Raw genomic sequence first — 12,181 nt, forward strand, 5'->3', positions numbered from 1 at the left:
ATTATATCTCATTCAGATAGCATAGCTTGATATTGGGCAGAACAAAATCTTACATAATTATAACTCGTCAAGATATGAATGCTTCGAGTAAAATTTCTAGAGGAATTTCAATAACTCACATAGTTTGCTAAAACCATGCTCCATTTATGGTTTCCCAAAAATTGAATTCAATTTTATGAATGGGTTGAGCGAATTTCATTAAAGCACGGTTTGGGCCGTTGACTTCGATGTCCGTGTTTTATGGAATGTTGTATGCATATTAAAATAAGATATGATCATAATATTTTATAACAATTTGAAGCAAATTCTTTATCGTTGAAAGTGAGTTCAATCCTGTTCGAGAAATTCAATCAAAATAAGATATTACCCAGTTTTAGGAAACTTATAGTCGAAAACCTTGAGATCCAAATTTTATCCAAGAAATATATAAATATCTCCTTGAAATATGTTTTAGTTATTGTTTTGACATGCTCTTCTGATCGGATTACTATGAATATTTTATATTCGATTTTTGTTTGGCAGTACTTGTATTTTTTTCACAGTCATCCATAACATGAATGTTTGATGTAATACATTTAAAACAGAATTAAATAATATCAGATCTAAAATTTAAATTTTTGTTTTTGAATTTCATAATATAGGTTATTAATTTTAAGTTTATAATTCATATTTGAATGGTGGATGAACTGTGATTCAGAATCTGATTTTTTATTTTGCAATTGAAGGCAATAAATGTATGATGAAAGCAGAACAAATATTTCAAGTATTTCAGTGTTATAACCATTTTCACCCCCCTGTATGACTTTTCCAAATTTTTCATTTCATTCAAATTCAAAACAAAATCAAGAATTCAGAAGTTCTGAATTTGAAGCAAATACTAAAATTTGTTGCGATTTGCTTGTGTTAATTGAGGCCTAAGAGGGAAATTAGTGATAATTTAAAAAAAAAGTTGTCCCTACATTTAATAACACTAGAAGGACCGGCAAATTGAATATACCTATTCGGACCGTGACCAGTCAAAATGACTGGTAAAGGGGAAATTTTTCATATCATAATATTTTTAACTTTTTTCTTTTGAAATTGTTTTGTTATTTATTCGATATCATTTTTGTTATAAAATGGAAATATTTTTTCACCATGGGTGCACGGAGTCACCTCATTTTGGCATAGTTGACGAATGCGTGTATGTCATAAAATGAATATTTCAAATAATTATCAAAAAAAATTAAAACATATTATCAATCTAATTGTAAAATCATGTTAGATGGCTATGGATATTGACTATGGGTGCACGGTTTCACTTCAGTTTTGTTTTAGTAGATATTTTCTAGCATCCATCGCTCTGAAATTTTTTAACACGTTGCCTATAAATTATACCTGATATTGTAGGTTTTGAAGCATATTTTTTCTATAATTAGAGCAATTTACCATGGGTGCACGGATTCACCGCTATTCATCCAAAATCAAATATTTTGCATGCTAAAGGTTAAGAATAAAGACTTTTATAGATTCAAATAAAAATGTGTGTTATATACATGGTTTTTCACTATGAGTGTTTGGATTCACCGCGTTTTAATCAAATATTGGACTTTTTGCAAATTTTTAAAAAGCATTTTTACAAATCTTAACTAAACCAAAGTCGAAACCATGTCTTTCATGTTCAGACATAATGATTTAAATAACGATTTTTATTTAAAGTTCCGTTTTTTCAATCCTGGAAAAGAAATATTTCAATTTTATCTTGAAATAATAAATTTATTTATTTATTATTACAAAACAGGTTTTTGCAATCGTACATTTATCTGATAAGATCTGATCAACATCCAAGAAATTGGAAAACGGTTACCATGGACCGAGTGAGTTTTAGGGATTATATGCATCAAGTTATGTCGTGCGACGGAAAACAATGAAAATAAAAATAATGAATCAACATTGTCAAATGTACACGTTGATTTGTTTTTCCTTAAAAGTTTTTCGATTGACAAATATTGCATTTGAAATACCTGTCATATCAAACTCAAAAATATGTTGTGTTCTGAAGCAAGTTGAAAACTATTTCACTCTATATAATCTACAACGGCGAATTTGCAGCCATTCCGTGCACCCATGTTGAAATATGCGCATCCGATGTGGTCTATCAAATAGGCTGGCGCGAGTCTGGTCTAGGTATGCCAGGCGTACTGGGATCGATTCCTTGTATCGGCAAGAAAATTCTTGGGTTCAAACCCCATAAGTTGCCGACAGGTAAGATGTGTTTCCTCTTAAAATTAGAATGTTCAATCAGTTGCCAGCTGGCCAGGTATATACACGGGTGCCGGAATACCTGTAAGTGAACTTCCATTGGAAATTTGTCGAGCCTAATAATCTAAGAATGCATGTGAATACATACTTGGGCAGAAACTGCGGTGAATCCGTGCACCCATGGTAGATAACCAACATATAAGAATATATCGTGCACCCATGTTTAAATATCATTTAAATTATTCAGTTTCATAGCTGATGTCTTCAAATTTGAATAAATAAGCACTCAATTCATAATAATTTTACTCATTCTAGTTTAGTATAAAACATATTTATCACCTAAAACTACTCGATTACTCGAATGGACATGTGTTAAATCTAACATTACTTTTACAAATCTTGATGAAATTTCGCCTAATTTTGACAGAAAGTTTGATTATAGTTGAGCAACAAAACAGACAGAAAAAATTGGGAGTCAAGTGCTTGGAGCGCCACACAGTGGCCAATCCGAGAACTATTTCTTCAAATCTGCACGACTTCGCATCGAAAATCAATAATTTAATAACGAATGACACACTTCTGCCCACCATAAATCAACTAGGACTCATTGTCTTGAATGTAACTTGCAAATGAAACCAAAAGCAAGCGAAAATAATTTATCTTGTTTGAGTTATAGGGTTGTGAATTTTACCAGTCATTTTGACTGGTCACGGTCCGAGTGTCCATGGCGAAATTTTTCTCGCTTACTAAAAGAGCTAGTGAAATAAATAATAAACAGTTTTGTAGAGATTCAAAATTCATGAAAAGTCGTATTTTTTGCGAATTTTTAAAGCGAAGTATGCAAAAGATATTCAACAAACAAAGTGTCCAACCAGTCATTTTGACTGGTGCGGTCTTTCTAGTGTTAATAGCAAATTCCAAATCAACACTCAACAACACACTTTCGTTGAGTAACTTATCAACAAAAGTTATTTGGTATAATTCAGTCCAGGAAATCCTAAGTTACAGCTGCTTGAGTTTGGTGAACCGACTTTTTTCAATATTGAGCCTTTTAAGTGATAAATTAACTTTTTTGTGGAATAAACACCCCCACGGAGTGGAAAAATTTTAAAATTGGAAAGCACATCTACTAAGAAAAGTTCCAACTTTTTATAGAAATTCGAGCATTTGCGGGTATTTTGTAACGGATTTTTGCCGCTTGGGGGGGGGGGGGGGGGGGGTGATCACCCCGATCACCCCCCCCCATAGGACCGCGCCTGCTGTTGAATAAGTACCGAAAATATCTGGTGAGCTTAGGTTTGAATAATTTTCGATGTTCTGATTCCAATTTTTTTAAATTAAGGACCTTTTTACATAAGACGAGTCACGAATCATTCTACTCGAGTGAGCCATTTTGGTATTACTGTAGTCGAGTCCTCAGTCAAATTTCAGTCGAGTAGCTCGATTCTCTAGTTGAATTACGAATGAATAATTGAAGAAAAATCTCATATAAAACCAACGATTCAAAATTCAAATAAGACATTTCTGGTTAAGGATTTTGTCTGTTCTGTTCATAATTATTGGGATTTCGTTTGAAATTTATATTCAGAAATAGATTTCTAATTAGGAATTCAAAACTTTTGTTCAGGTTTACAATGCAGAACTCAGATTTGGAAATAAAATCCAAAATTGCCCTCAGCAAAACACAAAACAGGTAAACACCACTGCACAATTATAAAATAAGATCTGAACTCATTTTCAAATTTGCGTTCTTTGACAAATTTGAATTTTAATTTTAATGTTTTTCCAGAATTTTAATGATGAAATAAATTATTATTAATGATAATTTATTGTTGATAAAACAACTTTATCTTCAGGTTCAGGAAAGTTCAGCTGGAAATATATTTTATAAGTTTGTTTTTTAACATTATTAATATTGTTTATGCTTTAAAAACAAAGATTTAAACTAAAATCTGAATGTTTCGAGTTTAAAAGAATTGAAAAAAAAATCTGGTTTGAACCCCAAACAAGTTTTTCTTTCAAATATAGCAAGGGATGAATAATACGAGAGTGTTAAAATCCCAGAAAATCAAAAAATAAAAAATAAAATGTAGACTTCAAGATTCCTCATTTATTTTTTAAAGCTTCAATAAAACTGAACATTTTAGGACTTATTTTCGCAAGTAATGATTTTAAATGAATAACGAATAATATAAAAGTACTTAAACCCGAATAATGAGATGGATGCTCTTGGTATCACTTTTTAACTATTCCTCATGTTATACATTTTTCAAAAAAAAATTATTGGAAAATTTTTGTCACCAAAACCTCCCCCCATAAGGCAGTTCTTCCTACGGCCCTGGCTGCAGGCATCAAACTTGAAATTTTAAATGACTCAAAGACTCAAAGACTCAAAGATTTATTTTTTTTAGATACTATTGAATTATGAAAAAAAAAAACTGCTTCGGGGTGTAACGGTCAATTTAGTTATTGATTACAAGTATTTAGCCTGTGGCTTAATTTTCAAATAGGTTTTCAGAATTGAAATTTTCATTTGTTCCCAATGCTGATTCGAGTTTGAAAACCTGTCAACCTTGGTAATTCTTAATTCATAGTGTAAGAATTTTTTATTTGGATTTCGTGTTTCTTTTCACTTTTTATTTAATTAGCAGGCATTTCAGATTTTTTCATTACGTATATAGCGCGGGCAAATCCGGGCCTTGGGTTTATACATTCAAATCTCAAAACAGGGTAATATTCGGGCAAAAGGCTAAAGAAAAGCTGAAAGAATAAACACACGAAAAATGATTTTTATTTACTTATTTACTTATTTTATTATTGATTCATCGAACATAAAAGTTTAAATGAATAGTAAAACACGGTCAAACAATATTAAATAATCTGGACTGACGTATTCGACGAATAAAGCGACTTGTAGATTCTCCAAACTGGTGTAGGTGTTCAGCATCCTGGAACATACGCACCATCGCGCTTAGTGGCTCATTGAAGCCATACGAAGTTCGATGAGTTTGATTGAATAGTAACGAGCCAGATCGTAGGGTCCTGGATGGGGCACTGAAGTTTATCATTCCTAGCAAATTTGGCGATTGCACTTCTCTGTTGATAATTGTTGAGATAAATGCTGCCTGTTGAGTCTTTCGGCGGCATCCAAGAGTTTCTAGACCCAAAAGCTGACATCGCTCAGGATAAGCGGGGAGATCTTCGGGGTGGCGCCAGGGTGGCGCTTTTGCACGCGCTCAATCCTCAAAATCCAACTTAGCTGGTAAGGGGCCCAAACATGAAGCATGTTCAATTATTGATCGGACGAGCGCACAGTACAGGGATTTTAGGCATAACGGATCTGTAAATTCACGCGCCATTTTGGTAATGAAGCCGAGTTGACGATTCGCTTTATTGATGACTGAAGAACGTTGACTGTTAAACGTGAGTTGTGCATCAAGGATGACTCCAAGGTCATCGACTTCTGATACTCTGTTTATAAGCTGGTTGCCGATTTTATATTCGTAGATGAGTGGTGTTTTGATTCGATGAAAAGTGATGACAGAACATTTCGACACACTAACTGATAATTTGTTCAGTGTGCACCATTCGCCAAAGTGATTCAAGAGTGATTGCAAGCGAACGCAATCTTCGATATCTATAACAGGAACAAATATTTTAAGATCATCGGCATATCCAATTTTGGTTCCGTCTTCTAAGCTGATAATCAGATCATTAAAGAACAGAGCGAATAATAGGGTCCCCAAGTTGCTTCCTTGTGGGACGCCAGACCGATTCGTAAATGGAAAGGATACGCTATCGCCGAACTTGATTCTAATACAGCGGTTTGTTAAGAAGGATTTGAGCCAAATAACCATGTTGTTATGAATACCAAGCTTAACAAGCTTAGCCAACAAAATTCCATGGTCGATAGTGTCGAATGCAGCTTTTATATCGGTATACACAGCATCAATTTGTTTTCTCTTTTCTATCTGGTTCATGCAGAATGATGTATATTCAAGCAGATTAGTACAAACTGACCTTCCTGGCATGAACCCGTGCTGCTCACTGGCTATGTAATGCGATGATGCGCGTAGAAGAGCTTGGCTAACGACAATTTCAAAAAGTTTGGAACCAGTAGACAAACTGGTTATGCCTCTGTAATGTTTTACATTACGAACGTTCGCCATTCTTAAAAACAGGAAACATATACGAACTTTTCCATTTGTCAGGAAACTTACGGTGTTGGAACGACTTATTGAAAATTCGAGTTAAAGGCAATGAAACAGCTTCGATGCAGCGAGAATAAATAACAGCCGGAATCCCATCCGGTCCAGGCGCGAAAGAAGTTTTAAATTTTATAGCAGCAGAAACGATGAGCTCTTCATGAACTGTGAAAGTATTAAAGTCTATCACAGCTGGGACGTGATTAGTCGCTTAAAGTTATTTTTTTTTCAATGGATCAGAGTAAATTGTTGATCATGAATCCTAAAACAATGATCATCAGCTAAATTTCCATATGTATTTTTGCTAAGCTAGCTGTGGTTTTTATTTTTGAAGTTCTCATATTAGATAAATTGCAGCATTACATAATAAACAAGCATTTATCCACAGTAATATTTGTTAATAAGAACTGAGTAGACAAATCTGGTGGAAAACATGAATTATCTGATCCACGGTGTTGACTGTGACGATTAATAGGTCTACGAGACATTAAATATAATACTATCGGAAGATCTGTTTAACATACCCGGTTACGATATTGTCAATCAAATGGTGCTGAACGAATTGAACCAAAACAGACCAGTAGCGTTGCTGGTATGCAAACAGAAAGGCGTGATTTATGGCCACAGTTCGTAAAACTGCCTCATCCGCATAACGCGGCGGGAAGAGTAATTAATTTATTTTTAAAACGGATTTATTTTCATAGGCGTTTACAAATCCGATTCGGGCCGGCGGATGTGAAGGAGCGTTTAGGAAATATTTCAAACTAACTTGCTGCTTAAGGTTGTTGGAATGTTGGCAGATATTTGCGGATTGTTTTGAGTATGACTAGGATGGTTCTGAAGTAAACTTCAAGAATTGAACCATTCAATCCAAGCATAGTTGATTAAATGTTAATTTTTTAAGTTAATTTAAATTAGAATGGACTTAAAAAAGTTATTGAAATTCTAGTTTGTATATTCGCAAGAATTGTGGAAATTATGTTTCATTGTTTGTTAAGCTCTGCTTATCAGGATATATTGACAGTTCTTTACGAACACTACCTTATCGAAAGGCCTCAGCCCTAACCTCTAAACAAGAATGAAACGATTAATTTTATCAAAAGGACGTACCGTAAACCGGGGTAAGATTGATCACTTTTATCAATATTTATTGTTCATTTTTTCTGCTAAGGGGAATGCGGCATGTTTCATATTTTTTAAACCAGTAAAGGACTCCTATGAACGTAAAACATGGTTGCAGAAATTTATTAGACTACTTTAAATTTGATTTAAAAATCGATTTCGTCTTTGTTTAGAATTTGGTGCTTTTGGGTGACATTGATCAGTCTCTATTTTGATGTTTTTATCGAGTTTTCTTGATCATAAAGGATACAATACACCATCATAATATTTACAAATGCTAGTTTATCAATTGCTAAGCCAATTCGGAACAAACTCAAATGATATAAAATTAATCATGAAACTCTGGCTCAAAAATACTAAATTTGGAACATTTGGTCCAGTGAATTCTGAGATATACAATGCTGGATGTTGGAGTTTTTGATTTAGATTTCTTCGCGTTCCATTAAAAACAACTTCGCTGCATAAATTGAGGGGCTTAATTTATTAACATTACTTAAACTACAAAAAAACGAAATTTTGCCTTCATTCAATTCCCTAGGCCCTCGCACTAGTCCCCTTAAATTTTTTCCTTCAAACTTTATATATAGGGTTTCTAGCCTTTTGTCCTCGACTGGCTTACTCTTGGAAAGTGTCCCTATTTTTATAATATAATAAATTTACTTTAAAATACAACTAAACTTCACTAAAACTATACATTTACTAAGGAAAAAAGATGAACTAGTTATCACATAAATCAACCTGCTGCTTCTAAACGCTTTGATTTCATCAGGAAGGGTGTTTGTTTGCGAACTATCGAAAAAAATAGATATTTCAGGATTTTGAAATTACATTTTAACTTACATTTGAAATTTTCAAAAACAAACTAAAGTCTGCTTCATTTAATATTGGAACAAATTCTTTTGCTCATTGTGGCGCTCCTAGTGGACGGATTTGGAAACTTTTTTCACCCACGTGTCGGGAAATTCATTACCTTTCACCATGTATTTATGTCATAACACCAAACGATAGCATTTTGTAAACAACCGCCATGGAAGCCGAACGGAGAGATCAAATTGTGCACAGTTTTCTTGAAAATCCATTGTTGTCGGCATCGAAGCTAGCTAAACAGCTTAAAATGCCCAGAAATACCGTATGGCGTGTTATCAAGAGGTACAAGGAAACATTGACGACGGCTGGGAAGCCGCATTCGAAGCGTCGGAGTGGAACTGTCGACCGGAAACTGCGTGGGAAAGTCATCAAGGCCGTCAAGAGGAATCCCAATCTTTCAGACCGCGATTTGGCCAATAAGTTCCAGGCCGCTCACAGTACGGTGCGACGAATTCGTCTCCGAGAAGGAATAAGGTCATTCCGAGCCAGCAAACAGCCAAATCGGACGCTCAAGCAGAACAATGTGGCCAAAATCCGTGCTCGAAAGCTGTACGCTATCGTAATGCTATCGTTTGGTGTTATGACATAAATACATGGTGAAAGGTAATGAATTTCCCGACACGTGGATGAAAAAAGTTTCCAAATCTGTCCACTAGGAGCGCCACAATGAGCAAAAGAATTTGTTCCAATATTAAATAAGGCAGACTTTAAGTATTTCCCATTTTGAAACTCAACTAATAGGTTTTTAAAAGTAGAAAAAAAATTGAGATATTTTAACTTTTGACTTAGTTATTGATAATTAAATAATGGATTATGGATTATGGGCACATAAACGGAAAACAGAAAATTAATACAGAATTTTAATCCATTACAAAATTGCAAATAAAACCAGAATCCATAACTCAGGACCGAAACAAAGTTCTTACGTCAGAGTCAAAAATACAGAGTTTTCGAATTTTAAAGCTTTAAATAATAATTTTTTTCAATTCTAATGAGAAAAAGCATTCAGAAATCTTACAATTTAGGATCACCGTTTAACTATTTTTCAGATCACATCCGAAATTCAATGCAATAAAAAACGACGGAAACATATCGAAAATCTCTCGATGAATGTAAATGTGCAGATTTGAAATTTACGCTTGGACTTTAATTCATAAGAATCTGAAATACAGAATGAAATATCAAAACTGAGAATTAAGTCTCAATTGACAAGTTCATATTTTGTTCATTATTATTATTTTTCATTTTGAAAAGGGTTGATTGTAAAATCTGAGGTTGTATCTTAAATTTAAAAAAAAATCCACGATTCAAAAGATACAATATTCAGGGATCATTTGTATTTTACAAAACTATAACAAAGCACATAACACAAGGCAACAAAATTCACATTTTTGCAAAGAACTAAATAGACAACAAATTTTAATTGATTTGACAGCGCTGATTCCAAATCTGCCCTAAGTACTTTTCTAGCAGCTTCTGTTTTTAAGTTGTTAGAATAGGTGAAAACTCATTCAATAAATTTAGCACTTTTTTTAACAAAATTGAGAATCATTACAAAGGTTTCATAATGAAGGTTTTGATTCAATGATCAATTTTCCCGTAGACCGTGATTAATTTTGACTACAGAGAGAAAAAAAGTTTTCTTTTTGACCATTTTTTTCGATTTTGCAAAAAATACTATAATTTTAATGAAATTTAAAAGGTGTTTCAAATCAATTGTGTAATGAAGAAATGGTTGTATTATTTTATTTTAAAATTCCTTAAAATTGTATATTTTATTTTTGTTAAGCCTTGTGTCTCTGAAACTCAAAGATCTAGGCAAAATTTTGATCGTTTATTGAATGGAACGTATTAAAAAGATTCGAAGCTTTTTTTGTTTTGAATCTACGTAGGTCTGTAGGTTCATCAATTATAAATGATTGATTTTATTCAAAACTGATCAATTTTCAAATTTGTACCGACCATATCATTAAAACCTGAGGTGACAAAAGAGTCTAATTTGGAACGTCAAATTATTCTAAGATCAGTAATGTTAACATAGCCACCAAAAATACTGTTACCTAGTGAAATTATGATTGAACTATCTTCGAAAGCGAGAAAAATAATCTTTTATGATTCGAATGATGATTAGTGATTGAAGTCTTAAAAAAAACCTTTTTTGAGAATACATATTCTTCATTTATCAAAACGAAACTCTAATCATCAAATAAAATAAGTTATATTTGAAGTTTTGTATTATAACTTTTAATAAAAATTTCACCAGAAATTAAGGAGATTTGAGGTATTGGATGCAAGCTGTGGATAGGTAAGATACAATTTTGGGGTTGAAAATCCAAGAAATTTTGAGAATTACATTTAAAAATGATTTTGTATTTCGGTTTTCTTATATATGACAATCGATTTATTTAAATCACTAATATGTTAGATATAGTAACTGATCAAATAAATATTTTACGCATGTACTTTGTTTATTAAATTCAATTTCAATGTGTTAAGGACAGAGCTATGATAGAAAATAGATAAAATAATCAATTTCAGATCATACCTTTTTTCAATTCTGCTGAGTGAAGTGTAGAAAAAAGATAAATTAATGTCTCCTGGTTGCCATCTTGACGATGTGTTATATTGGTTTTTTTTTTTTTAATTCGTGAAGTTAATTTTCTTTGAGCGTCTTAAGGAAAACACCTCATAACGGGTTGGGGTTATCAGTGTTAGCATTTGAATTTGAATGCAATAGTATTATGAAATTGCAATTCACAATTTAACATTAAAAGATGGTTATGATTTTTCAATTGGATTTTCAGTCGTAGAATGAAATGCCTTAGGCAGACTTGTAAACCATCGACATTTTCTCTGACAGTCGCACAGCCTGCTTTTATCAGTATCATTGTTCGTGCCATCAAACGAATGCGACCGAAAACTTGCCGAACAGTCGACTACCATCAAACGAAACGACATTCATTCTTCTTTGTGTGATTGTCGAACGAAATTTCGTGTCTTGGTACACGAGAGGGATAATTTGATGGTCAAACGACCATCATTCCCGACAGTTTACGACATCGCCTATCTCTTTCACGCAGCAGAACTTACAGACTCCATAAGCAAATGCAATCTTTTCTATTCACTCCCTCCTGTTGAAAAAAAAATTCGTCACTCTGCAGCGCCGGGTGATGTTTGGATGTGTTGGTCGAACAATGTGGAATGATTATCTCGATTATCTACGCAAGAGGGATGACAGTCAAACGACTAACCACAAAAAAGATCAAAATTTCGTTTGACATTTTTTTTCTTGGATATATTTATTTCCAGAAACACGATATTTTTGAAAAATATTCTATAACACCGGCTGGGCTGGCAGCTTTGTGCCAAAGTGTTGATCGCCACCTGTAAAAATAGTTTTGATAAGAATGTTTTAGAGAATATCTATCTGTCCAAGAAAAACTCACCCTTATCTAATTATCTGGTTGCTAGAATATAGAGGAAATTAAAATAATTATATTAATTTAACCAAAATTCGTAAAATAGAATCTCACCTTGCTTCAGCGTACGAAAGAAAAACAAACTCCAAATTGACAACTCGATTGCTGATTTTCCAGCAAACTAGATCAATTGCTGGAAAGTCCAGCAATTCGAAAACCGATTGCTGATTTTTCAGCAAAAATGACAAGAACACAACTGAATGCTGAAAAATCCAGCAAATCGAAAACCGATTGCTGGTTTCCAGCAAAAATTTGGATTGCTGAACG

The 12,181-nt window shown here is 33.3% G+C and overlaps 1 protein-coding gene across 5 annotated transcripts in view; it reads right to left on the reverse strand.

Moving 5' to 3' along the window:
- The window catches only part of LOC129757198 (uncharacterized), a 116,937-nt gene that overhangs the window by 13,183 nt on the left and 91,573 nt on the right, over positions 1–12,181 (reverse strand). The gene's annotated exons all lie outside the window — the stretch shown is intronic.

Source organism: Uranotaenia lowii, chromosome 1 (genome assembly GCF_029784155.1).
Source record: "Uranotaenia lowii strain MFRU-FL chromosome 1, ASM2978415v1, whole genome shotgun sequence".
Taxonomy (NCBI): domain Eukaryota; kingdom Metazoa; phylum Arthropoda; class Insecta; order Diptera; family Culicidae; genus Uranotaenia; species Uranotaenia lowii.